The 24,817-nt window shown below is 47.7% G+C and overlaps 1 protein-coding gene across 2 annotated transcripts in view; it reads left to right on the top strand.

Moving 5' to 3' along the window:
- The first annotated feature begins 736 nt into the window (after window positions 1-736).
- RASGEF1C (RasGEF domain family member 1C) overlaps window positions 737-24,817 on the top strand; it is a 117,820-nt gene continuing 93,739 nt past the window's right edge. Inside the window, exon 1 of one of the 2 annotated variants that reach the window (XM_024356880.3) lies at window positions 737-896. The gene's annotated coding sequence lies outside the window, so the exon portion shown is untranslated. The remainder of the gene's footprint in view (window positions 897-24,817) is intronic. The other variant, XM_024356881.3, reaches the window with a different exon arrangement.

Genomic DNA, 24,817 nt, shown 5'->3' with positions numbered 1-24,817 from the left:
TTTGTATTTTTAGTACAGACAGGGTTTCACCGTTGCACCACCTTTAAGAGCTGTAACACTCACTGCCAAGGTCCCCGGCTCATTCTTGAAGTCAGCCAGACCAGGAACCCAGCGGAAGGGACAAACTCCGGACACAAGAGGACAGGTGTCCTGACCTCTATGCTGGGACCAACCAGGGAACTTTTCACTGAAGACCCAGTTCAAGGAGGCCACTGGATCCTGTTAGAGCCCCTCTCCCTTTCTAAAAGTGAAATCACGCATCGCCATCCTCCCAGCACCCCGGTGTCTTCAAAGTGGTGTCCACCCTCCCTGGGGGCCACGGGAGAGCGCCGAGAAGGTTGGGGAGGGGGGGTGTCCACCCAGGGATGTCCCACTGGGGGACACAGACAACCTAGGTGGCCAGTCCAGAGAACCGGGCCGGGCCCAGTCTTGAGGAGAGAGGGTGAACTGGGTTTTGGGGCGCCAGAGGCCCACCAGGTGAGGTGTAGGCTGGGGCAGCTCCGGCGCAGAGTCCGCCAGGGTCCGCGCTCGGGAGGGCAGCGTCTGACGGCCCGAGCGGGTGGTCCTGGCGCGGGGGGCCAGCCGCCGCGGAGGCCTGAACGCAGGGCGGGACGCTTGGCTCCGCGGCCTGGGCGCGGAGGGCCCTGGTGTGCAGCGCCGCCCGCCGGGCTCCCGCAGCTCCACCCCGCGCCCCGCCCGCTCCGCGCTCCCGGAGTGCCACGAGGGGGCGCAGCGCCGCGTTGCTCTGGGGCCGCCGCCAGGCGCTCGTGCGGGCTGCGCTGGGAGCCGGGCGGTCGGGCGGCGGCGGCGGCGGGCGGCGCCCCGGGTCCGCGGCGCCGAGGCTCGCACCGGGAGCTGCCCATGGGCCGGGCGGAGTTCCGGCGCGCCGGCAGCCGGTGAGTGGTGCGCGGCCGGGGGACACCTGGCGGTGCGGGCAAGGGCGCGGGCTCGCGGGGGCTGGGGCGGGCTGCCGGCGGGCGTGGGGCGCGGGCGAGGTCGCGGCGTGGGTGCGGGGCAGCGAGCCCGGCGGGGACGGCCGGTGTCCGGGCCGTTGGCGGACACGCGCGGGCCTGACCCAGAGCACAGGTTCGCGCGTGGTGACAGTGCGCGTGGCCGGCCGGCGGGGCCGGGGGCCGCGGCGCACGTGAGTGTGCGGTCTGCGCGGCGGGGTCGGCGGGAGGCGGGAGGCTGCGCGCGGCGCGGGAGCGTGCGCCGGGGTCAGCAGGGGCGGGGTCCGCGCGGCCGCCGGGACTGGAGGCGCAGGGGTAGCGGGTAGGGTACCCTAAGGGCACATCCCCGGCCACCTGGCGGGAGACCCAGCTCTGCCGCGCGCCCCCAGCGCCTGCTGGGCGCGAGGAGCAAGCTTCTTTCAGCCACTAGAGTGGCAGGAAAAGCCAGCCTGGACCAAAGGCTCCACCCGCACCGGACCTCAGTTTCCCCGTCTATGAAATGGGGACGGGAAGGCAGACCTGCCAGTGCAGGTGCAGAAGGGAAAGGACCTTGCGCCTGGGGGAAGAGGGTGCTGTCACCCTTGAGGATGGGATCGGATTTGAGGAAAGGACCAGCGCCACTACTATCAGAGGGCCTGCGAGAACAGTGGGGTCTGCTGGGAGTCCTCGGTGTGTCCCTCACGCAGTGACAGCGGACGGCATCAAGGGACCACCTGGTCCACTCATTGTATTTAGATTGGGAAAGCGATGCTTGGGGGGACTTGGGGAAGGGTGCTGCAGACGCCGCCCCATGCTCAGCGTGGGCGTGGGAAACTGGGAAAGACAGAGCTGGGAAGTTGGGGTGCTGGTGGAGCTCTTCCAGGCCACTATCTCCTGCCTCCTGGGGCTGTGGGGGAGACAGAAGTTCTACTGAGCCCCGGGAGCCTGAGAAGAGTCTTGGGAAGCTCTGCCTGCCAGGCAGGTGGAGTAACTGAGGTTTAGAGAGGGGCGGGACCATGGAGTGGCAACGCTGGGGTCCCACCTCTGGTAAGACTGGCTCCAACAGCCATAGTGCAGCCACTGTGCAGGCGACCGGTGGAGGGGGACTAGGGTTGTCCACTCACTGGCCACATTCATTGAGCGCCTACTGTGTGCCGCCTGCTGCCTGCCCCCGTAAGTGCTCACTAGCTGGTGTGGGAGGGGACGCCAAACAAGAAATCAAAGGGAAACGCAAGGACAGGGCCAAGAACGCGTGCTGGGAAGAACATGCAGTAGGGTGACTGGGGCAGAGGGAGACCAGGGCGCGGCGGAGCCCTCCTCTGGTCAGGGAGGCTGTCCTGAGCGGGGAGCCCAGCCTGTGCTGTGATGGACGGGTAGCCTGGGGGAACAGCGCGGGTGAGATCCCTGAGGGCAGGAGGGGGCGGAGCTGGAGCTGAGACGCTGCAGGGTCTGGATGTCCTGGGCAGCCCCCAGGCGGTTTGCAGGTTGGGCGTTGAAAGGCTGCCCCTGGCGGCGGGTGGGCGCACTGCCGGGGCAGGAGAGGGAGGGCAGGCGACAGACGGACAGGCGAGAGAGGGACAGGCGAGGGGGAGCCCGCAGGCCACCAGATAGAGGTGGGGCCCTGCCCGGGACCTGGCCCTTTTCAGGCCGGGGTCTGCACCCTCCTGCCATGTCCCCGCCAGTCTCTGAGGTGGTTCCAGCTCTCACTTGTACCTGGACCCAGATCCAGAGTCAGCCATTTCTCCAAGGGGCCTTGGTTCCTTGCGTGGGACCCGGGCTTAGTGTGGGGCGTGCACTCGCCGCCTCTAGGCCTCGTCAGTGGACCAAGCCAAGGCCCCTTTTTTACTAAAAATTAATATTTCCTTTCCCTTTCTCCTGCAGTGAGAACCTTATTCCCCCAAAGAGGAATATATTTCATCATTTACTTAGGTCTACAATGCACCCCGAAATAGTTTCAGAATGACTGCATCCACACCGAAGCCAACCAAAACCTACTAGGTCAGCATCGGGATTTCCACGGGTGTGCAGGCAGAGTGCTGTGTGATGACGTTATCAATCGGACACACTGTTAGCTTCGTGTGTTTCTACTTGCATTCAATTTGGAGCTTTTTTTCCTTTAGACTTTAGGATGTAATTTTATTTTTTGAATATGTAAAACACATGGTTTAAAGGTCAAAACTATTAAAAAGCTAGCCTTAAAGGTCTCAGTCCCACCCCTGCATCTTCTTCCTTGTTCCCACACCATTGGTAGCCATTTAAAATATTTTCTGGTTTGTCCTTCCTGTGTCTCTTTCTGCAAAACAAGTCATTTAAGCATTATCACAAAAGTTAACCGTACAGCTCCTTGTTTTTCTTCAGTTAGAAGTATGTCCTGAAAGTAACTGCTTACCAGTTCGTGGAGACCTTTCTCTTTCTCTTTTACAGTCACATAGTATTTCGTTCTGTGGCTGTACTATTATTGTTTATTCAAATTATGTCCTCTGGATGAACAATTTTGTTTTTTTCCAAGTCTTTTTAAATTTAAAATAATGGAGTAATGGATAACCTTGCACCCATATTGTTAATGTTTGCAAAGGTGTATATTTAGAACACACTTCTAGAAGTAGGAGTGAATGTGGATTTATTTTGTTAGCTAGTCCCAAATTCCCTGTCAAGAGGGAGCACCATTTTGCATTCCCACCACCGATGTATCACAGTGTCTTCTGTTTCCCCACAGCCTCGCTGGTTTGAGAGCTGAGAAACAGTATTTCAGTGTATTTTAAATTTATATTTCTATTATTATAAATGAAATTGGACATCTTTTCACATAGATTTGGAATCATAGTTAGACTTTTCTAACTATGAAAAGCCCAATTATAAAGCAATCATCTGTGTTTTCTAATATTTGTTTAGTTGTGTACTTAGTCTCTGCATCCAATTTAATCTTTTTCTAAGTGTCTAGCACTCTGTCCCAAAGCCATTTATTTAAAAGGTCATCTTTCCTCCAGTGATCTGAAATGCACCTTTCTCATACCCTAAAAATCCAAGCCCTGGGCCTGTTTCTGGGCTTTCTAGTGTGTCTCACAGGTCTGTCTATTCCATCTGTTCACATACTGGTGAAAGAGAGAGAGAGAGAGAAAATATATTTAAAGGCAAGGAGGGCCTGGCACAGTGGCTCACGCCTGTAATCCCAGCACTTGGGAAGGCTGAGGCAGGCAGATCACTTGAGGTCAGGAGTTTGAAACCAGCCTGGCCAACATGGTGAAACCCTGTCTCTACCAAAATATATAAAAAATTAGCCGGGAATGGTGGCACATGCCTGTAATCCCAGCTACTTGGGAGGCTGAGGCATGAGAATCGCCTGAACCTGGGAGGCAGATTTTGCAGTGAGCTGAGCTGAGATCGTACCCCTGCACTCCAGCCTGGGCAACAGAGTGAGACTCTGTCTCAAAATAATAATAATATTATTATAATAATGGCAAAGAGGACTTTATTCAAGACCATTGCAATAGAGGAGAGAGATTGGGCTCAACTCTCCTTGTTGTGTTCTAACATGTGGTGGGCAAGTTCCTTCCATCGCTTTTTACTGCAAGGATTTCCTGGCTGTCGCAGCATGTTGCTGCTGTTCGGGCGGGGAAGGAGAGCGTATGAAGTTTATATTAGGCTTGTATATTAACTTTAGGATAATTGGCATCTTTATGAAGTTGAGTTATCTTATCCAAAACCGAGAGATGTCCTTCTGTTTGTCAAGACTACTTCTAGGAGTGTTTTGAAGTTTTCCTCATATATGTTTTTCCTATTTCTTATGAAGTTTATTCATGAGTATTTTTATCTTGTGTGTTGCTACTATAAACGGTTTTTTCTTCAATTACATCTTTGAATTGGCTACTGTTTCGTGTATGTTATTTTATATCTTTCTGTCTTACCTGAATTTTTATTGTTAGTTTTATTGTTAGTCTTTTTTTAATTTTTATTTTATTTATTTTTTTTGGGACGGAGTCTCGCTCTGTCACCCGGGCTGGAATGCAGTAGCGTGATCTCTGCTCACCACAACCTCCACCTTCCAGGTTCAAGTGATTCTCGTGCCTTAACTTCCCAAGTAGCTAAGATTACAGGTGCCTGCCACCACGTCAGGCTAATTTTTGTATTTTTAGTAGAGACGGGGTTTTGCCATCTTGTCCAGGCTGGTCTCGAACTCCTGACTTCAGATGATCTACCATCTCAGCCTCCCAAAGTGCTGGGATTACAGGCATGAGCCACCATGGCCGGCCTGTTGTTAGTCATATCTTTGATTCTGTTAGTCATTCTGTCGTCTACAAATTCAAATAGCTTCACTGCTTCTCTACTGATTTGTATGCTTTCTTTTATCTAATTAAATTGGCTGAATACCTCCAATTCAGTATTAAATATTGGATGTGGTGGGCCTCCTTACCTTGTTCCTGACCTTAGTAAAAAGGCCTCTAATACTTCCCCTATTAAGAAAGATGCTGACTTTAGGATGGGAAGAGATAGATAGATGAGATAGATAGATAGATAGATAGAGGAATATCCATTGACTCCTATTTTATTGGCAGTTTTAAAAATCAGGATTGGTGTTGACCTTTGTTAGAGCCATGTATGGAGATAATGATCTGATATTTCTCCTGATTACTAGTAACATAATGATCACGTGATGGATTTCCCAATATCAGGTCTGGGACTAGGCTGAGGTAAACAGACACAAAACGTATGAATATTAACACTAGGCCATCTTTGCATTTCTGAAATAAGTCCCACTTGGACATGATGTAGAAAATAGTTTGGCAGTTTCTTTAAAATTTAAACATAAAAATACCATATGACCCAACAGTCCCACTCCCAGGAATCTAAGGGAAATGAAAACAATGAAATGTCCACACAAAGACTTACACACAAATGCTCATAACAGCATTGCTTATAATGGCCAGAAAAGTAGAGACAACGCAGTTGTTCATCAACTGGTGAATAAACAAACAAGTTATATGTCCATAAAATTGAATATAGTTTAGCAATTACAGTTGGCCCTTGAACAATGAGAAGGTAAGGGGTGCTGACCCCCACACAGTCAAAAAGCTACATATAACTTTTGTCTTCCCCCAAATTTCACTTTGTTGTTGTTGTTGTTGTTGTTTGTTTGTTTGTTTTTTGAGACAGAGTCTCACTCTGTCGCCCAGGCTAGAGTGCAGTGGCATGATCTCGGCTCACTCCAACCTCTGCGTCCCAGGTTCAAGCGACTCTCCTGCCTCAGCCTCCCAAGTGGCTGGGATTACAGGCATGCACCACCATGCCCGGTTAAGTTATATTTTTGGTAGAGATGGGGTTTCACCATGTTGGCCAGGCTGATCTCGAACTCCTGGCCTCAAGTGATCCTCCCACCTTGGCTTCCCAAAGTGCTGGGATTACAGGCGTGAGCCACCGCGCCCAGCCTGTATAGTATGTTTCAATATCATTGTATTAGTTATCTATTGCTGTGTACTAAGTTATCATTGACCCAGTGGCTTAAAGCAACACATGGCTTATTAGCTCATCATTTCTGTGGATCAAGAGCCTGGGCATGGCTTAGCTGAGTACTGCTGGTGGCCAGCACTAGGTTCTCATGTAGAGACTCAGCTAGGGAAGGATTTGCTTCTCCACTCATGTGGTTGTTGGCAGTATTTAGTTCTTTGTAGTTATATTTAGAGCTTAAAATTTTGGCTGGATGTTGGCTGGAGACCAACCTCAACTTCTAAGGGTCACCCCCAGTTCCTCGGGACTACCCACAGGTCTTTGTCACATGGGCTTCCCCAGCATGACTGCTTACTCTATCAAGCCAGCAAAGAGTCCCTAGAGAGTCATAACATAACAAAACATAACATAGTATAACGTGACATACATGATATAACAACGTAACATAATCCCAGTAGTGATATCTTATCATCTTTGGCATAGTCTATTGGTCAGAGGAAAGTCAAAAGCCCCACCCAGTCCCAAATGTATGAACACCAAGAGGTAGAGCTCATGCCGGTGAGCACCATAGAAACTGCCTGCCACTATGGTGTTGGATTCTGATTACTAATATTTATTTTTGCCAAAGTTTTCCCAGTCACCCTTTGACTGGACAAAGCTTAGCTTCTGTTGGTTCCTTAAGAAAGACTTGTGAGTACTGGCCAGGCGCGGTGGCTCACACCTGTCATCCCAGCACTTTGGGAGGCCGAGGCGGGTGGATCACGAGGTCAGGAGATCGAGACCATCCTGGCTAACACGGTGAAACCCCGTCTCTACTAAAAATACAAAAAATTAGCCCGGCGTGGTGGCGGGGGGGCGCCTGTAGTCCCAGCTACTCGGGAGGCTGAGGCAGGAGAATGGCGTGAACCCGGGAGGCGGAGCTTGCAGTGAGCCGAGATCGCGCCACTGCACTCCAGCCTGGGCGACAGCAAGACTCCGTCTCAAAAAAAAAAAAAAAAAAGAAAGACTTGTGAGTACTGTTATTTCCTGCTTGCTTGCTTTCTATACTCTTGCTACTTGAAGGATAGATTGGCAGGTTATAAAATCCTTGCCTCTTACTTTCTGTCCCTAAATTTTTAAAAATGTTGTTATGGGTTGTATTGCTTGTACATTGTTGACAAGATGTCTGATATAAACATGCCTTTCTTTCCTTTGTAAGTGACTTGATTGTTTTTCTGGAGCTCCAAAGAATTTTTTTTCTTTATTTTAAAAGTTTAATCATTTTACTAGGCATTCTCTTAGAAATGATCTTAGGTACGTGGGGGACTCTTTGAATATGCATATTTAAGTCTTCTTTTATTTCTAAAACATTTTCTTAGATTATAGTGTTAAATATTAATTATGTACCATTATTTTACCTTTTTTCTTCAGAGATGCCAATAGTATGTTTGTGTTAGATCTGTTTTTCATCTGTATTCTAGATTGCTTTCTCTATGAATTTTATTTTTGTTTTATGGTTGTTTTCATTAATTTCCTTAATGAACACTATTAAGCTTTTAGTCAAATCTGTTCTCCCTAAGAGATTTTCTAATTCAGTCTTCATTTCTGAGATGATGGTCTTTTCCTCATTTTTTTTCATGAGTTCAGGCAACTCTAATTTCACATTTACCTTTTTTGGGGTCCATTTCTGTTGAGTTTTTGAATGTATAATGTAGGGATTTTCTTCATGTGTCTGAATTTTTAGTGTGTCTTCATCTGTTCATCTGTATCAGAAACTGGGTTAGTTTACAAACAACAGAACGATTTCTCACAGTTCTGGAGGCTGGAGGTACAAGATGAAGGTATTTGGTGAGGGCCGCATCCTGGTTTGCAGATGGCTCCTCTCCTCACGCCCTCACATGGAGGAAGGGACAAGGGAGCTCCCTGGATCCTCTTTTCTAAGGGCACTAATCTCATTGATGAGAGCTCTGCCCTCGAGACCTAATCTCGTCACAAAGGCCCCCCCCCAAATGCCATCACACTGGGGGCCACGTTTCCATTATAAATTTTGGGGGACGTAAACTTCCAGACCATAGCATTAGGTAATTCAAGTTGAGGTGTTGCCTGTCATTTTTCCCTTTGTAAATTGGGGGTTTGTGGGAAGGATTAGTGTCGGTTTATACTGGCTTTGTGTGGATATTATCTGTTAACTTAGAAATGTCTAATTTGCCTGGACTGGTGGTAACGGATGGCTGCAGCCAGGAGCTGGGGGCTTGGGAACCGTAGTAGGTTTCTTAGTGTAAGAGCGCCCTCTCCTGTTGTTGTAGTGAAGTGCACCATTTTCCTTGTGCTTTGGGAGGCGGGAGTGGACTTGTGTTTTCTGAGTTTACAATATTCACTTTTGCTTCCGTAGGTCCTTGAATGTCCAGGCTTGCTACTTCCTGTCTGTTACTAGCAAGCCTCCGAAGGCTGCCTCTACTTCCAGGCCACATGCCTGGCCCCTAGAAGCAGGGCCTTCCTGAGACAGCCACCTCCGGGCTCGAATGCTGTCTCCTTTCAGTTCCCCAGCCGCCAGTGCTCCGACACCCACCCCCAGGCATGCTCTGTTTCCCCATGTAGGGTGGGACTTTCTTCTTCTTGTTTTTATTTAGAGACAAGGTCTCGCTCTGTCACCCAGGCTGTAGTGCACTGGTGCGATCACAGCTCACTGCAGCCTCCAACTCCTGGGCTCAAGTGATCCTCCCACCTCAGCCTCCCGAGTAGCTGAGACCACAAGCACCTGCCACCACACTTGGCTAAAGGACTTTCTTTTTTTCATAGTTCTTGGTCCCAGCTCCCCTCTCCTCATTCCCACAGAGCCTCTCCCTGAGCCCTCACCCCACCAATGCCAGCGTGGGCCCTGGAGCCGGTTCTGAAGGTTGGCTTTCCTCGCCCACACCAGTTAGAGGAGCGCGCGCCCTGTCTCCTACTCATGCTGGAGGCATGGGCATGGATGGTTTTATTCGCTCTTCTGCTTGGTCCATATTGGCTTTTACCAAGGAGAGGACTGGATTTAGGTGGCCACCATTATCTCTGGGGACCTAGAGATGTCTGCAGCCTTTTTACTTGAAAAGCTCCATAAAGAATGGTGTACTTGGCCGGGCGCGGTGGCTCACGCCTGTAATCCCAGCACTTTGGGGGGCCGAGGTGGGCGGATCACGAGGTCAGGAGATCGAGACCATCCTGGCTAACACGGTGAAACCCCGTTTCTACTAAAAATACAAAAAAAAAAATTAGCCGGGCATGGTGGCGGGCGCCTGTAGTCCCAGCTACTCGGGAGGCTGAGACAGGAGAATGGCGTGAACCTGGGAGGCGGAGCTTGCAGTGAGCCTAGATCGCGCCACTGCACTCCAGCCTGGGTGACAGAGCAAGACTCTATCTCAAAAAAAAAAAAAAAAAAGAATGATGTACTCTTCATCTATTAAATAAATCCATCAATTTTTTTTTTCCAGCTCTGTAGCCCAGGCTGGAATGCAGTGGCACAATCTCAGCTCACTGCAACCTCCGCCTCCCAGGTCCCGGTTCAAGCAATTCTCCTGCCTTAGCCTCCTGAGTAGCTGGACTTACAGGCACATGCCACCATGCCCAGATAATTTTTGTATTTTTAGTAGAGACAGGGTTTCACCATGTTGGGCAGGCTGGTCTTGAACTCCTTGCCTTGTGATCCACCCGCCTCAACCTCCCAAAGTGCTGAGATTACAGGCGTGAGCCACCATGTCCGACCCAATTTTTAACACTTTGGAACATTTGCTCATTATTTTTACTAAGCCATTTAAGAGTAAGCTACAGGAATCAAGACATCAGCATCACCTTAGAACACGGAAATTCTTCTAGGAAACCACAATTTGAATGCACGTTCAAGAAATTTAATATGAGCCAGGTGAGGTCACTGATACCTGTAGTCCCAGCGCTTTGGGAGGCTGTGGTGGGAGAATCGCTTGAGGTCAGGGGTTCAAGGCTACAGAACAAGATCCCATCCGGGAAAGAAGGAAGGAAGGAGGGAGGGAGGGGAGGGGAGGGGAGAGGAGGGGAGGGGAAGGGAAGGGAGGGAGAGAGGGAGGGAAGGCAGAGGTCACCTTGGTTGATGAATTTGGAATAAGCTGACACCACTGTTACCAGTTCAGGGCCTTCCGGTCCCGCACCGGCATCCTAACTGGTGCATTTCTGCTTTACGTGCAGTGGATGTCGCTAAGCGTGGGACGCAGTGCAGACCCTTGGAATCAGCTCATTAGTGCCCCTGCAGAGGAAATATCTCCCCGGGTCATTTGGTCAGGAAGCTGTTTAGTTGTTTGTTGTTAGTTGTTTAGTGTCCTTTCTGGCCTTATTTTAATATCCAGGATCCGGTCAGTGATGAAGGCTTGGATGTTTGCGGTGTCTTTTGGATCCCTTTAATCTACAGCGGGACTTCCACATGCTTTTTGTCGTTCCTGTAGAAAGCTTGTGTCCATTTTCTCCCACAACCCGGATTTGTCGGACTCTTTCCTAAAAACTCAATGCAGGCTAAGCATTTTGAGTCAGAATTGTTTTAAAATTGCAGAATGTGATGCTTCTCTAGGAGAAAGGCACCCCCTGCCACCTCTCCTGTCCTCTGCACTCCTGGGGGCTGCATGTCTGCCAGCAGGGGGTGGCAGGTGGGGGTTGGGGAGGAGAGGTGTGGTCCTTTTGGCTGAGACCACTAGGGGCCTGGGTAGGCTTTGCCAGGATGTGCTGTGGTACTGGTGGGCTCCTGCCTCAGTTTCCCTTCTACCCTCTGGGAGTCCTTCCTGGGGGCTTTCTCCTACTTCCTCACTCCTCCAGCCTCAAGGCCTGGACCTGTGGGCCCAGCTCTGCCTCCCTGGGTTCCTACTCTTGGCAAAGGTCCTTGCCAGGCTCATTTCATGCAGGACCCCGTAAAGGATCCCAGAAGCAGCAGAAGGTGCCCAGGTCATGGAGGCCTAGGTTTGAACCCATCTGCTACGGTCTGAGCATGTCCCCCCACAAATTTATATGTTGAAACATAATTGTTGACTGGTATATATTGAAACGTAATTGCCAGTGTGATCGTATTGAGAGGTGGAGCCTTTCATGGGTAGTACCCTAAAAAACGGGATTCGTTCCCCTATAAAAGAAAGAGATATGAGGGAGCTGTTGTCCTTCCCCCATGTGAAGGTGCAGCAAGGAGGCACCCTCTGTGGAGCAGAGAGCAGCTTGATCTTGGACTTCTCTGCCTCTAGAACTGTGAGGCATACATTTCTACTACTTATAAATTACCCAGCCTCAGGCATTTTGTTATAGCAGCAGAAACAGACTAAGACACACTCCTTCCTCTCTGGGAGACTCTCACAGTCCTAAGATTGCTCTGGGCCTCAGATGGGGCCCAGATGGGGCTCTCAACGCCAGAGCTGGACAAGGCAGGCGTCCAGTATGCCTTCACTTTCTTCCCTTCTTGGGCACCCGACATGTGTCTCTCACTTTCAGAAATCATAGCAGGGGTCCTGGTCCTCTTCTGGGTGGCGCTGTCTGGGGCTGGGGCCTGCAGAAGGGTGCGCTTTTGTCCTGCCTGTTTCCAGTTTCCTTAGGGCCTTACTGCCCAGGGTCCTGCCACCAATGGTGCCCCAAACTGCCACGCCCCATGAGCCTGTCCAGGAAGCGTCCTACAGACTCATCTATGAAAGGCTCCTGAATGTGAGGGGTCACCTTGGTTTATGAATTTGGAATACGCTAACTCATGAAAGGCTCCTGAATGTGAGGGGTCACCTTGGTTTATGAACTTGGAATACGCTAACTCATGAAAGGCTCATGAATGTGAGGGGTCACCTTGGTTTATGAATTTGGAATACGCTAACTCAGGCACCCCTGTTGCCAGTTCAATGCCTTCCGGTCCTACACCAGCATCCTAATTGGGGAATTTCTGCTTTACGTGCAGTGGATGTCGCTAAGCGTGGGACGCAGTGCAGACTCTTGGAATCAGCTCATTAGTGCCCCTGCAGAGGAAATATCTACCTGGGTCATTTGGTCAGGAAGTTGTTTAGTTGTTTGTTTTAAAATCCAGACAGTGTTCAAAAGTGCCAATCTGGCTAAATAATACATAGTAAAATGACCACTGCTCTCTGTGACGGTTTAAGCACCTGCACAGTGCCATTGGCTGAGTACCTGTGGCCTCAGGTAATTCCCACAGCAGCTGCCATCAATTTACAGATGGGGAAACTGAGGCTCAGGGACACAAGGGGACATCCCAGGGCCATGCAGCCAGTGTGGGCCTTGAGCTCAGCCTGCTGTCTGGGGTTTGTGCGGGTGACAGTCTGGACTATTTTTGAGCGTGGACTGCTCTCACTCTCTGTCTTTGTGGGCCTCTCTCTGCTCACAGCCTCCCATCTGTCCATCACGTGGACCACCCAACAAACACGTGCTGAGCAGCCGTGGGTTTCAGGCCTGAGCTAGGCTCAGCCAGGAGTGCCTCTCTGTTAACCCCCAGGCCTTCTCTGTCCAGCCTGGGTCCACTGTCAGAGGCCACCCTGGATCCCGCCATTGCTTCCCTCTGCCGTCCCAGGGTTCAGGCTCCCCTCTGTCCCAGCCATTGTTGAGTGATTCACAGGTGTGTGGCTGAGGGAGGCAAGGCAGAGAGCTCCCGTGTGCCTGATGCACCCCTGCTTCCTGACGCCAAATCTCAGTCCCCAGATGGGACTCTCCAGGAAGGGGATCGTGCTGCAGAGGGACCAAGGAGGCTCATCAGAGGCAGGCTGGCCACAGGCGCCTGTCAGTGAGAGCAGCCCTGCCCTGTGGTGAGGTCTGAGGGGAGCCTCACTGACGTCAGCCTCAGGCAGCACACCCAGCTCCACATTCTGGGGTGAAGTCAGGTCTTGGGAACCCTCAGGCTCTTTGGATATTGTTACCCTGGTGTTACTCAGAAATGCTGCAGCTAGGTGTTGCTTTGAAATACAGAATTTTTATTGAGTGCTTCCTATCAAGCAGGGTGTGCCAAGTTCTCCTTAAACTTTATCTTGTGAGAATGGAGATTGATAAACAGAGAAATACCTGTTTCAAAAGATGAATAAGGTTGATTGCCCGCCAGCATGACCAAGCAAGACAAAAAAAGAGAAAGCACAAATGATCAACATCAGGAGGGAGAAAGGGCCATCGCTGCAGGTTCTCCCCAGGTGGCGAGGATAGCAGATAGCAAGGGATTTTTATGAAGAACCTCGTACCAATACATTTGATATACTTCAGAGAAAAATGAACAAACACCCCAAAAGACATAACTTACCAAGACTGACATAAGAAGAAATACAAAACCTGAACAATACTATTTCTTTTTTTTTCTTTTTTGAAACAGAGTCTCACTGTTGCCCAGGCTGGAGTGCAATGGTGTGATCTCGGCTCACTGCAACCTCCTCCTGCTGGGTTCAAGCAATTCTCCTGCCTCAGCCTCCTGAGTAGCTGGTATTACAGTCTTCCGCCACAACACCTGGCTAATTTTTTATATTTTTGGTAGAGATGGGGTTTCACCATGTTGGCCAGGCTGGTCTTGAACTCCTGACCTCAAGTGATCCACCTGCCTTGGCCTCCCAAAGTGCCGGGATTACAGGTGTGAGCCACTGAGCCCGGCCCTGAACAATACTATTTCTGTTAAATAAGTTGAATTTATCATTAATAGGCTTCCCAAACAGAACATACCAGGCCCAGGAAGCATCCCTAGTGAGTTCTATTGAATAGTCAAGGAAGAAATGTTTTTAAATGAATTTTTAAAAGCTCTACATGACAAAAAAATGGTAAGTATGCAAAGTGATAGGTCCATTATCTTGACTTAGCCATTGCACAGCGTCTGCGTACATCAAAACATCACATTGTACACCATAAATACAATTTTTATTTGTCAATCCTACCTTAATAATAAATAAATAAGTGTTTTTAATAATATTCCAGATAGTGGGGACCTGGACGGGGAGGATCTGTGGGCAGGGAGGATGCACGGGTGATTGTGACATGCCACTGCCTCACCGGACGGCGGGCCTGCAGGTATCTGTTTGTTGTGCTTTTCTTTTTCTTTTTCTTTGAGACGGAGTCTCACTTTGTCACCAGGCTGGAGTGCAGTAGTGGCGCGATCTCGGCTCACTGCAAGCTCCGCCTCCCAGATTCACGCCCTTCTCCTGCCTCAGCCTCCCGAGTAGCTGGGACTACAGGCGCCCGCCACCGCACCCGGCTAATTTTTTTTGTATTCTTAGTAGAGATGGGGTTTCACCATGTTCGCCAGGCTGGTCTTGATCTCCTGACCTCGTGATGCACCTGCCTCGGCCTCCCAAAGTGCTGGGATTACAGGCGTGAGCCACCGCTCCCGGCCCTCGTTGTGCTTTTTGACACGTGCACGCTACAGCTAAGCTTTTCATGTAGCAAATGTTACATAGCACAGTCATTTTCACAGTCATGTTGTAAGGAGTTCCCGTGTCGTCATCTCATACACCTCCTGTTGGTCCGTACTCTGCAGATGCCCTTCTCAGTTTGGAGACCACTAAGTTAGTCAGGCCCCTGGGCCTCAGGGCACCTCCCTGCAGGGTCCCTCAAGGTGTCCCTGAGCTCATGTCTGTGTGAGGGCTGCAGTGGGAGTCAGCTCCAGGGACGCTGGCGGGAGGGCACGATGCCCCGGCTGCTCTCCAAGGTCAAACAGGAGTCAGGCCACGTGTGTGTTTGGAGAAGGAGAGGAGGGAGCAGCCAAGGTCAAGGCCCCCAGCTTGAGAGACCCTGCAACTCCAGGCTGTTCTCTGCAGCAGGCACTGGGCCCCGCCCTGGTCGCCATCCTGCAGGCAGAGGGGAAGCATGGCCTCGGTACAGGAGGGCGCTGGGCCTTCCTCACCAGCCATTTCCCGATTTTCCTGTCAACCTTCAGCAGACCTGAAGCACAAGAAAGGCAGGTGGAGAAGCCAGGAGAAGCCGCAGCTCTGAGCTGCAGCAGGTCACTCAGCACGCTCCACCGCCCCGGCCACCGCCACTGCACGTGGGCTCTGGGGAGAGGGCTGGCTCGGAATCCTCGGAGAAGGTCGGTCAGGCTCCGGAGCCCTGTAGGGAGCTGGATCTCCTGTGACGTACTCCCGTAAAATGGCCTAACTTTCCAGGACTGGAGTGGCTGACGGTAGCGCCCATCAGGCACCTGGGAAGTGGCAGTGTCCTGACCACAGTGGGGCTTTTCTCCAGCTTAAGCACTTCCGACCAGCGGGCTGTGCTGACAAGCCCCTTGAGAATAAAAAATGGTACACTCAGTGGTTTTTGTGAACGTGCGCAAGGCGGATTGTGAAAGGGATTTGAAAAGGGTGAGGCGAGAGTGTGACAGCTGCTCCCGGGACTTGAGCATAGACCCCGTGGCCTCTGCAGTTTGCGCAGATGCTTCCGCATGGGTGCGGCCAAATTGTATTAGCACTTTGGATGATGAAAAGGACCTTAAGTGTCTGCATGTCACCGTTCTTGAAATGTTTGCCGGGGAAAGCGCACTTCTATTTTGCAAACAGCGAGTATAAGAAAGAGGAACAAATTAGGTTATTGCGCTCTAACCAATTTCAGGAGCAGAGCCGTTGACAGATGCGCATTTCATATAATGAACGCGATCCGTGGTGTTGCCACTCACCTTAATGAGGAGAGAGAGGAGCGCCAAGCTCGCGCGTTCGGCTGCCCTGCCCGTCCGGCTCACACAGGGAGGAAGGCCCAGTGGCCCTGCTCTCTGCAAGCAGGGAGGACACCCCAAGGTCACACCGCATCCAGGCCCAGTGGACTTTCAGGGAGAAAGAATCTCTTTTTTTTTTTTTTTCCCCAACCTTTTCATACAGAAAACAAACAAACAAACACCATACAGAATAGGAAGAGTGTGAATCACCACACACCCGTCTCCCAGCTCCCAGGGCCGCAATGCCCGGCCGGTCTTCCTTGATCGCCACCCCAACCCTATTAGGTGCTTACAGCAAATCTGAGACACACTGTGGATTCCTCCTGGACTGATGGGGACTTTGTCTGCGTAAACTTCATGCCAGTTGACACATCTCATAAAATTAATAATAATTTCTTGGTATCATCCATCTAATGGCCGGTCTGTAATCTGATGCCCCCATTACTTCAAAAATATCTTTTTACAGTTGGTTTGTTCAAATCTGGAAAGATCCACGTCCCACATGCTGCATTTGATTTTTGTATCTCTTAAGTCTCTTTTATTCTGTAACAGTTCTTTTTGTTTGGTTGGTTGGTTTTTATTTGTTTTTTGGTCTTCACTCTGTTGGTTTGTGAGGGGATGGGAACACTTGTCCTGTTGAGTCCCCCGGTCCTGGCTGGGCTCTTCAATCCTTAGGGTGTCACCTTGCATGTCCCTCCCTGACTTTCCCCCCAGGGGAATCAGATCTGTAGCAGCTCTGTCCTGTCAAAATACCATGAGGGCCCCTGGCCTAATTTGAAATTTTCTAGTAGCCACGTTAAAAAAGGTGAAATTAACATTAAGAAGATATTTTAGGCCGGGCACGGTGGCTCACGCCTGTAATCGCAGCACTTTGGGAGGCCGAGGCAGGCGGATCACGAGGTCAGGAGATCGAGACCATCCTGGCTAACACGGTGAAACCCCGTCTCTACTAAAAATACAAGAAATTAGCCGGGCATGGTGGCGGGCGCCTGTAGTCCCAGCTACTCGGGAGGCTGAGGCAGGAGAATGGTGTGAACCCGGGAGGCGGAGCTTGCAGTGAGCCGAGATCGCGCCACTGCACTCTGGCCTGGGCGAAAGAGCAAGACACCGTCTCAAAAAACAAAACAACAACAACAACAAAAAACTGGCCGGGCGCGATGGCTCACGCCTGTAATCCTGGCACTTTGGGAGGCCAAGGTGGGTGGATCACTTGAGATCAGGAGTTCAAGACCAGCCTGGCTGACATGGTGAAACCCCATCTCTACTAAAAATACAAAAAATTAGCTGGGCGTGGTGGTGGGCACCTGTAGTCCCAGCTACTCGGGAGGCTGAGGCAGGAGAATGGCGTGAACCCAGGAGGCGGAGCTTGCAGTGAGCCGAGATTGCGACACTGCACTCCAGCCTGGGCAACAGAGCCAGACTCCATCTCAAAAAAAAAAACAAAAAACAAAAAAACACTAAGAAGATATTTTATTTAACCCAGTATATCCAACCTATTATCATTTCTACATAGTCACTATAAGTTACTAATGATTTATTTTACATTCTCTTTTCATGCTGTCTTTGAAATTGACGTGTCATTTGTGCCTACAATTCATCAGTTCCAGTGTTGTTTTCATGAGAAATAATTGATCTGTATATATAGATTTCATGAAAATTACAGTTGAAAAACATTTAAATGTTTTCCAATAACTGTATCAAATACCAGGTTTTATAGGCCTCTTTTTTCAAGCGGCTGCGTGACTGATGTACAGTAAACACAACGTGTGTCAGCCTATGTGAACACTCGTGAGAGCCTCACCCCAGTGAGGACGCTGAGCTCATCCGTCCCTCCGCTTTCACCCGGCATGATTAGTTTAGAACGTATCCGTGCTGTGGGTGTCAGGAGCTTCTTCTTCCTGTCCATTGCTGAGCTGTGTTTCCATTGTATGGGTTCCAACGTGACCCCAAGATTCCCGCCCTGTTAGGTTGTTAGCCATCTTATATGGCAGAAAGGATATTTTCCCGTGTGATCAAGGTCACTAATCTGTTGACTTTTAGTTAACCAAAAGGGAGATGTCCCAGGTGGGCCTGACTAAATCAGGCAAACCTTTAAAAGCACAGGGTTCTTCCCAATGTCAGACAGACACGAAGCTAGAGAGAGACTCTGCTCTTGGTCTTGAGGAAGTAAACTGCTGTGTTGTGGAGAAAGTGGGTGGCCTCTCACAGCTGAGGTCCTGAGACTCACGGCCACAAGAAAACGAATGCTGCCAACAACCAGTGAGCGTGGAAGAGGATGCCCAGGCTGGGATGAGAGGGCAGCCCTGACCAACACCGTGATCTCAGCCTGTGAGCCCCTGAGCAGATGTCCAACAAGCATGTTCCAGAATCCTGAGCCTTAGGAACTAGGAGATGGTACATTTATGTTGCTTTACGTCATTACATTGTGCTAACTTGTTACATGGCAGTAAGAAACTAATCCACAGATCCAGTGCATCTGCTGATGGACGTTTGGGTGGTTCACTCTTTGAGACTCTTATAAATAAGCCACTGTGGCCGGGCGCGGTGGCTCATGCCTGTAATCCCAGCACTTTGGGAGGCTGAGGCGGGCAGATCACGAGGTCAGGAGATCGAGACCATCCTGGCTAACACAGTGAAATCCTGTCTCTACTAAATATACAAAAAATTAGCCGGGCGTGGTGGTAGGCACCTGTAGTCCCAGCTACTTGGGAGGCTGAGGCAGGAGAATGGCGTGAACCCAGGAGGCGGAGCTTGCAGTGAGCCGAGATTGCGCCACTGCACTCCAGCCTGGGCGACAGAGTGAGACTCTGTCTCAAAAAAAAAAAAAGTAAATAAAGCTACTGTGAACATTTATAAGCAAGTCTTTGTGTGGACATGTGTTCGTTTTTCTTGGATAAATACCTACCAGTGGAATGGCCAGGTTAAATGGTAGGTTCACATTTAATGTTTTAAGAAACTGCCAAATTCTATTCCAATGTGGTTGAACCAGTACATTTTCTCTAGCAGTGTATGGCAATTCCAGTTGCTTTCTATCCATGCGGCATCTGGTATTGTCAGTCTTTAAATTTTAGCCGTTCTAACAGGCATACAGGAGTATCTCATTGTGATTTCGATTTTCACTTCCCAGATGACTAATGATATGAGACATCATTTCTTATGCCTATTTGCCATCTGTAAATCTTCGATGAACTGTCAGTTCAGATATTTTGCACATTTTTAATTGGGTTCATTTTCTTATTGTTTTCTGAGGGTTCTTTTCATCAAATAGGTAATCTATAAATTTTCCACCCAATACCTGGCTGCCATTTTATTCTCAATGGTGTCCTTTGAAGAGCACAAGTTCTTCATTTCAATTAAGTCCACTTCATCCATTTTTAAAATCATGTTTTGGTGTTTAAGGAATTTTTACCTAACTCCAATTTATAGATTTTCTCCTATATTTTTATTCTAGAAACTTTATAGTTGTAGGTTTTACTGTTTCTGTAATTTTTAAAATTTTTATTATTATTTTTGAGACAGGGTCTAGCTCTGTCACCTAGGCTGGAGAGCAGTGGTGCGATCACAGCTCACTGCAGCCTTGCTCGAGCAATTCTCCTACTACAGCCCCCCAAGTAGTTGGGGCCACAGGCATGTACCACCGTGCCTGGCTAATTATTATTATTATTTTTTTTTTTTTTTGAGACGGAGTCTCGCTGTGTCGCCCAGGCTGGAGTGCAGTGGCGTGATCTCAGCTCACTGCAAGCTCCACCTCCCAGGTTCACGCCATTCTCCTGCCTCAGCCTCCCGAGTAGCTGGGACTACAGGTGCCCGCCACCACGCCCAGCTAATTTTTTTTTTTTTTTTTTTTTTAGTAGAGACGGGGTTTCACCGTGTTAGCCAGGATGGTCTCGATCTCCTGACCTCGTGATCCGCCTGCCTCGGCCTCCCAAAGTGCTGGGATTACAGGCATGAGCCACCGTGCCTGGCCTATTATTATTTTTTGTAGAGACAGATTCTCACTGTGTTGCCCAGGTTGGCCTCCAACTCCTGGCCTCAAACGATCCTCCTATTAATACCTCGGCCTCCCAAAGTGTTGGGATTACTGACAGGAGCCACTGCGCCTGGCCCTGTGATCAGTTTTTAGTTGATTTTTGCCTTTGGTGGGAAGAATGGATCAATATCAGGTTTTTTTTTTCGCATGAAGTAACTATTCCAGCACCATTTCCTTGAAATAACTGTCTTTCCTTTTTTTTTTTTTTTTTTGAGACGGAGTTTTGCTCTTGTTGCCCAGGCTGGAATGCAGTGGCACGATCTCAGCTCACTGCAACCTCTGCCTCCTGAGTTCAAGCAAATCTTCTGCCTCAGCCTCCCAAGTAGCTGGGATTACAGGCACCCACCACCATGCCTGGCTAATTTTTTGTATTTTCAGTAGAGCTGGGGTTTCACCATGTTGGCCAGGCTGGTCTCAAACTTTTGACCTCAGGTGATCCACCCGCCTCGGCCTCCCAAAGTGCTGGGATCACAGGTAAGAGCCACCAGGCGTGAGCCACCAGCCACGGCCGAAATAACCACTTTTCTCCACTGAATTGCATTTGCATCTTCTTTAAAATTCCCTTGACCATATATATTTGTGACTCTATTTCTAGTTGTTTTCAGTTGATCTTTGCCAATCTTGATGTCATTACTCCATTCTCTTGATTTTGTAGCTTTAGATAAGTCTTGAAGACAGCATAAGCCCTTCAACTTTGTTCTACTTTTTCAAAATAGTTTTGGCTCTTCCAGTTCTTGGCATTTTGAAATAAATTTTAGAATCATCTTATCAATTTCTAAAGTCTATAGATCCATTTGGGAAAATTGACATCTTAATAAAACTGAGTTTTCTAACCCACAGACACTTACTTACGTGTTTAATTTCTCTCAGCCGTATTTTGCAGTTTTCCATCTACAGCCCTTGTACATCTTTGCTCAGATTCAGCCTTGAGTGTTTCATTTTTTATGTAGTGTAAATAGTATTTTTAAATTTCCATTTCCAACATTTTGTTGCTGATAGGTAGAAATACAATTGATGCTTACGTATTGATCTCATATCTTGGAATCTTGCTGGAATCACCTATTGATTATAGTGCTCTTGGTACAGATTCTGTAGAATTTCCTACATAGATGATCACATTATTTGTAGATAAAAACAGTTTTATTCCTTCCTTTTCAATCTGGATGCCTTTTGTTTCTTTCTTTCTTTTGTCTTATTATACTAGACTGAACCTCCCGTACAATGTTGAATAGAAGTATTGGAAGTGGATTGCTGGGTATTCGTGGACATAAAGATGGCAACAGTAGACACTGAGGACTACTGGAAGGGAGGGAAGGAGGAAGACAAGGGTTGAAAAACTATTGGGTACTATGCTCAGTACCTGGGGGACAGGATCATCCGTACCCCAAGCCTCAGCATCATGCCATATACCCATGTGGCAAACCTGCACATGTACCCTCTGAATCTAAAATAAATGTTGAAATTATAAAAGAAAAAAAGAAAGTGGATCACCTTGCCTTTTCCTGATCTTAGGGAGACAGTATTCCAATTTTCACTGTTAAGTATGATGTAAGTGCAGGTTTCTCACAGATGCCTTTTATCCAGTTGGGGAACTTCTCTTCTATTATTAGTTGGCTGAGAGTTTTTATTGGGAATGGATTTTGGATTTTGTCAGTGCTTTCTCGCATCTATGAGATGATTATGTGGTTTTTCCTTTAGTCTTTTAAAATGATAAATTGCAAAGGTTCTGTAACTGCCACCTCTGTCTAGTTCTAAAACATTTTCATCACCCCCAAAGAACATTTTATACTCATTAGCAGTTACTCACTACTACCCTCTCCTGCCATGACAACCAGCAGCCTGTGTTCTTTCCCTGTGTATGTACCTATTCTGGATATTTCATATAAATGGAATCCTGTGGCATGTGGCCTTTCGTGTCTAGCAGCTTTCACATAACATAATCTTTCTGAGGTTCATTTATGCAGTGACATGTATCTGTACTTGATTCCTTTTTATGGCTGAGTATATTCCATTGTATGTCTGTATCACAGTTATTTATCCATGCATCTGTTGATGGACATGTGGGTTGTTTCCCCCTTTTGGCTACTGAAGATAATCCTGCTATGATCACTCATGTACAAGTATTTGTTTGAGGATCTGTTTTCAGTTATTTGGGGCATGTAACTGGGAGTGGAATTGCTGGGTCATTTGGTAATGCCATAGTTGACTTTTTGAGGAACTGTCAAACTGTCCTTTCACATTCCCACCAGCAACACACAAGGTTTCCCGTTTCTCCACATCCTTGTCAACACTTATTACTTTCTGTTTTGTTGATTATGGCCATCCTAGCAGGTGTAAAGTGGTATTTGATTGTCTTGTGATTTGCATTTTCCTAATGACTAATAATGTGGAATATCTTTTTATATTCTTCTTGGCCATTTGTGTATCTCTTTTGGAAAAATGTCTATTCAAGTATTTTGCCTGCTTCTTAAAAAATTGGGTTATTTGTATTTTCTTTAAGTTATAGGAGTTATTTATATGTTCAGAATACTAGACTCTTACAGGTGTATAAATTTGTGAATATCTTTCCATTTATTTAGATTTTCTTTAATTTCTCTTAAATAATATTTTATAGTTTTCAGTGTACAAGTCTTTCTCCTTTTGGTTAAATTTTTCTCCCATTTTGTAGTTTGTCCTTTCACTTTCTTTGTAATGTCCTTTGATGTACACAGGTTTTTAATTTTGATGAAGTCTAGTTTATCTGTTTTTTCTTTTGTTTCTTACACTTTTGGGGTTGCATCTAATAATCCATTGCCAAATCCATGTTTCTCCCCAGGTTTTCTCCTGAGAGTTTTATAGTTTTAGCTCGTATATATAGGTCTCTGATCCATTTTGAATTAATAATTATATATGGTAAGAGGTAGGGGTCCAATTTGATTTTTTTGCATGTGGATTTCCAGTTGTCCCAGCAACATAGAGACTGTTTTTTCCCTCATTGAATTAATGATGTTGGCTCCCTTTTCAAAAATCAACTGGCCAGTACCACACTGTTTTGATTACTGTAGCTTTATAGTAAGTTTTGAAATCAGGAAGTGTGAGTCCTTCAACTTTGTTCTTTTTCAGGATTGTTTTGGCTATTTAGGGACCTTTGAAATTCCATATGTATTTTAAGATGGGTGGGTTTTTTGTTTTGTTTGTTTGTTTGTTTGTTTGAGACTGAGTCTTGCTCTGTCACCCAGGCTGGAGTGCAGTGGCACGATCTTGGCTCGCTGCAACCTCCACCTTCTGCCTCAGCCTCCTGAGAAGCTGGGATTACAGGCATGTGCCACTGTACACAGCTAATTTTTGTATATTTAGTAGAGATGAGGTTTCACTATGTTGGCCAGGCTGGTCTTGAACTCTGACCTCAACTGATCCAGCCCGCCTTGGCCTCCCAAAGTCCTGGGATTACAAGCGTGAACCACTGCGCCCGGCCAGGATGGGTATTTTGATTTCTGAAAAAAAAAGGCTGTTGGAATTTTGCTAGAGATTGCATTGAATCTGTAAATCACTTTGGTTAGTACTGCCATCTTTACACATTAAATCTTAGAACCCATGAACACAAATGTATTTCCATTTATTGAGACTTTCTTTAATTTATCTTAAATAATATTTTATAGTTTTCAGTCTGCAGATCTTTCTCCTCTTGGTTAAATTTATTCCTAGGTATGTTATTCTTCTGGATGCTACTATAAATGTAATTGTTTTCTTAATTCATTTTTCAGAGCATTAATAGATGATGTATAGAAATACAGCTGATATTTGTTTGTTGATCTTGTATCCTGCAACTTTGCTGAATTTGTTTTTTAGCTCTAATAGTTTCTTTGTGGATTCTGTAGGATTTTGTATATATGGGATCATGCCACCTGTGAATAGAGATCATTTTACTACTTCTTTTTAATTTCAAAGCCATTTATTTCTTCTTCTTGCCTAACTGCTCTAGTTAGAACGCCTAGTACAATGTTGAATAGCAGTGGTAAAAGCGAGCATTGTTGTCTTTTTTTTTTTTTTTCTGTGGAGATAGGGCCTGGCTCTGTCACCCAGGCTGGAATGCAGTGGTGTGATCTTGGCTCACTGCAACCTCGACCTCCCAGGCTCAATCAGTCTGCCCATCTAGCCTCCCAAGTAGCTGGCACCACAGGTGTGCACCACCATGCCTGGCTAATTTTTGTATTTTTTGGAGAGACGGGGTCATGCCATGTTGCCCAGGCTGGTCTTGAGCTGCTGGACTCAAGTTATGCGCCTGCCTTAGCCTCCTGAAGTGCTGTGTTTACAGGTATGAACCACCATGCTTGGCCTTGTCTTGTTCCTTATGAGAAGGTTTTTAACTCCAGTTTAAATTTCTTTGATAGATATAGTCATTCAGGTTATCTATTTTTTGTGAGATTCGGTAGTTTGTATCATTCGAATAATTTTGGCATGTCATCTAAATTTTCAACTGATTGGCATAAACTTGTCCATGGTATTTTCTTATTATCCTTTTTATTTATTTATTTATTTTTAAATTTATTTATTTAAGATGGAGTTTCGCTCTTGTCACCCATGCTGGAGTGCAATGGCACAATCTTGGCTCATTGCAACCTCCACCTCCCAGGTAAAGGTGATTCTCCTGCCTCAGCCTCCTGAGTAGCTGGGATTACAGGCACACACCACCATGCCCGGCTAATTTTTGTACTTTTAGTAGAGATGGGATTTCACCATGTTGGCCAGGATGGTCTGAAACTCCTGACCTCAGGTGATCTGCCCACCTCAGCCTCCCAAAGTGCTGGGATT

The sequence above is a fragment of the Pan troglodytes genome, chromosome 4, assembly GCF_028858775.2.
Source record: "Pan troglodytes isolate AG18354 chromosome 4, NHGRI_mPanTro3-v2.0_pri, whole genome shotgun sequence".
NCBI lineage: Eukaryota > Metazoa > Chordata > Mammalia > Primates > Hominidae > Pan > Pan troglodytes.
The sequence above is the reverse complement of the archived record's forward strand: the minus strand, read 5'-3'. Positions and strand labels throughout refer to the sequence as shown.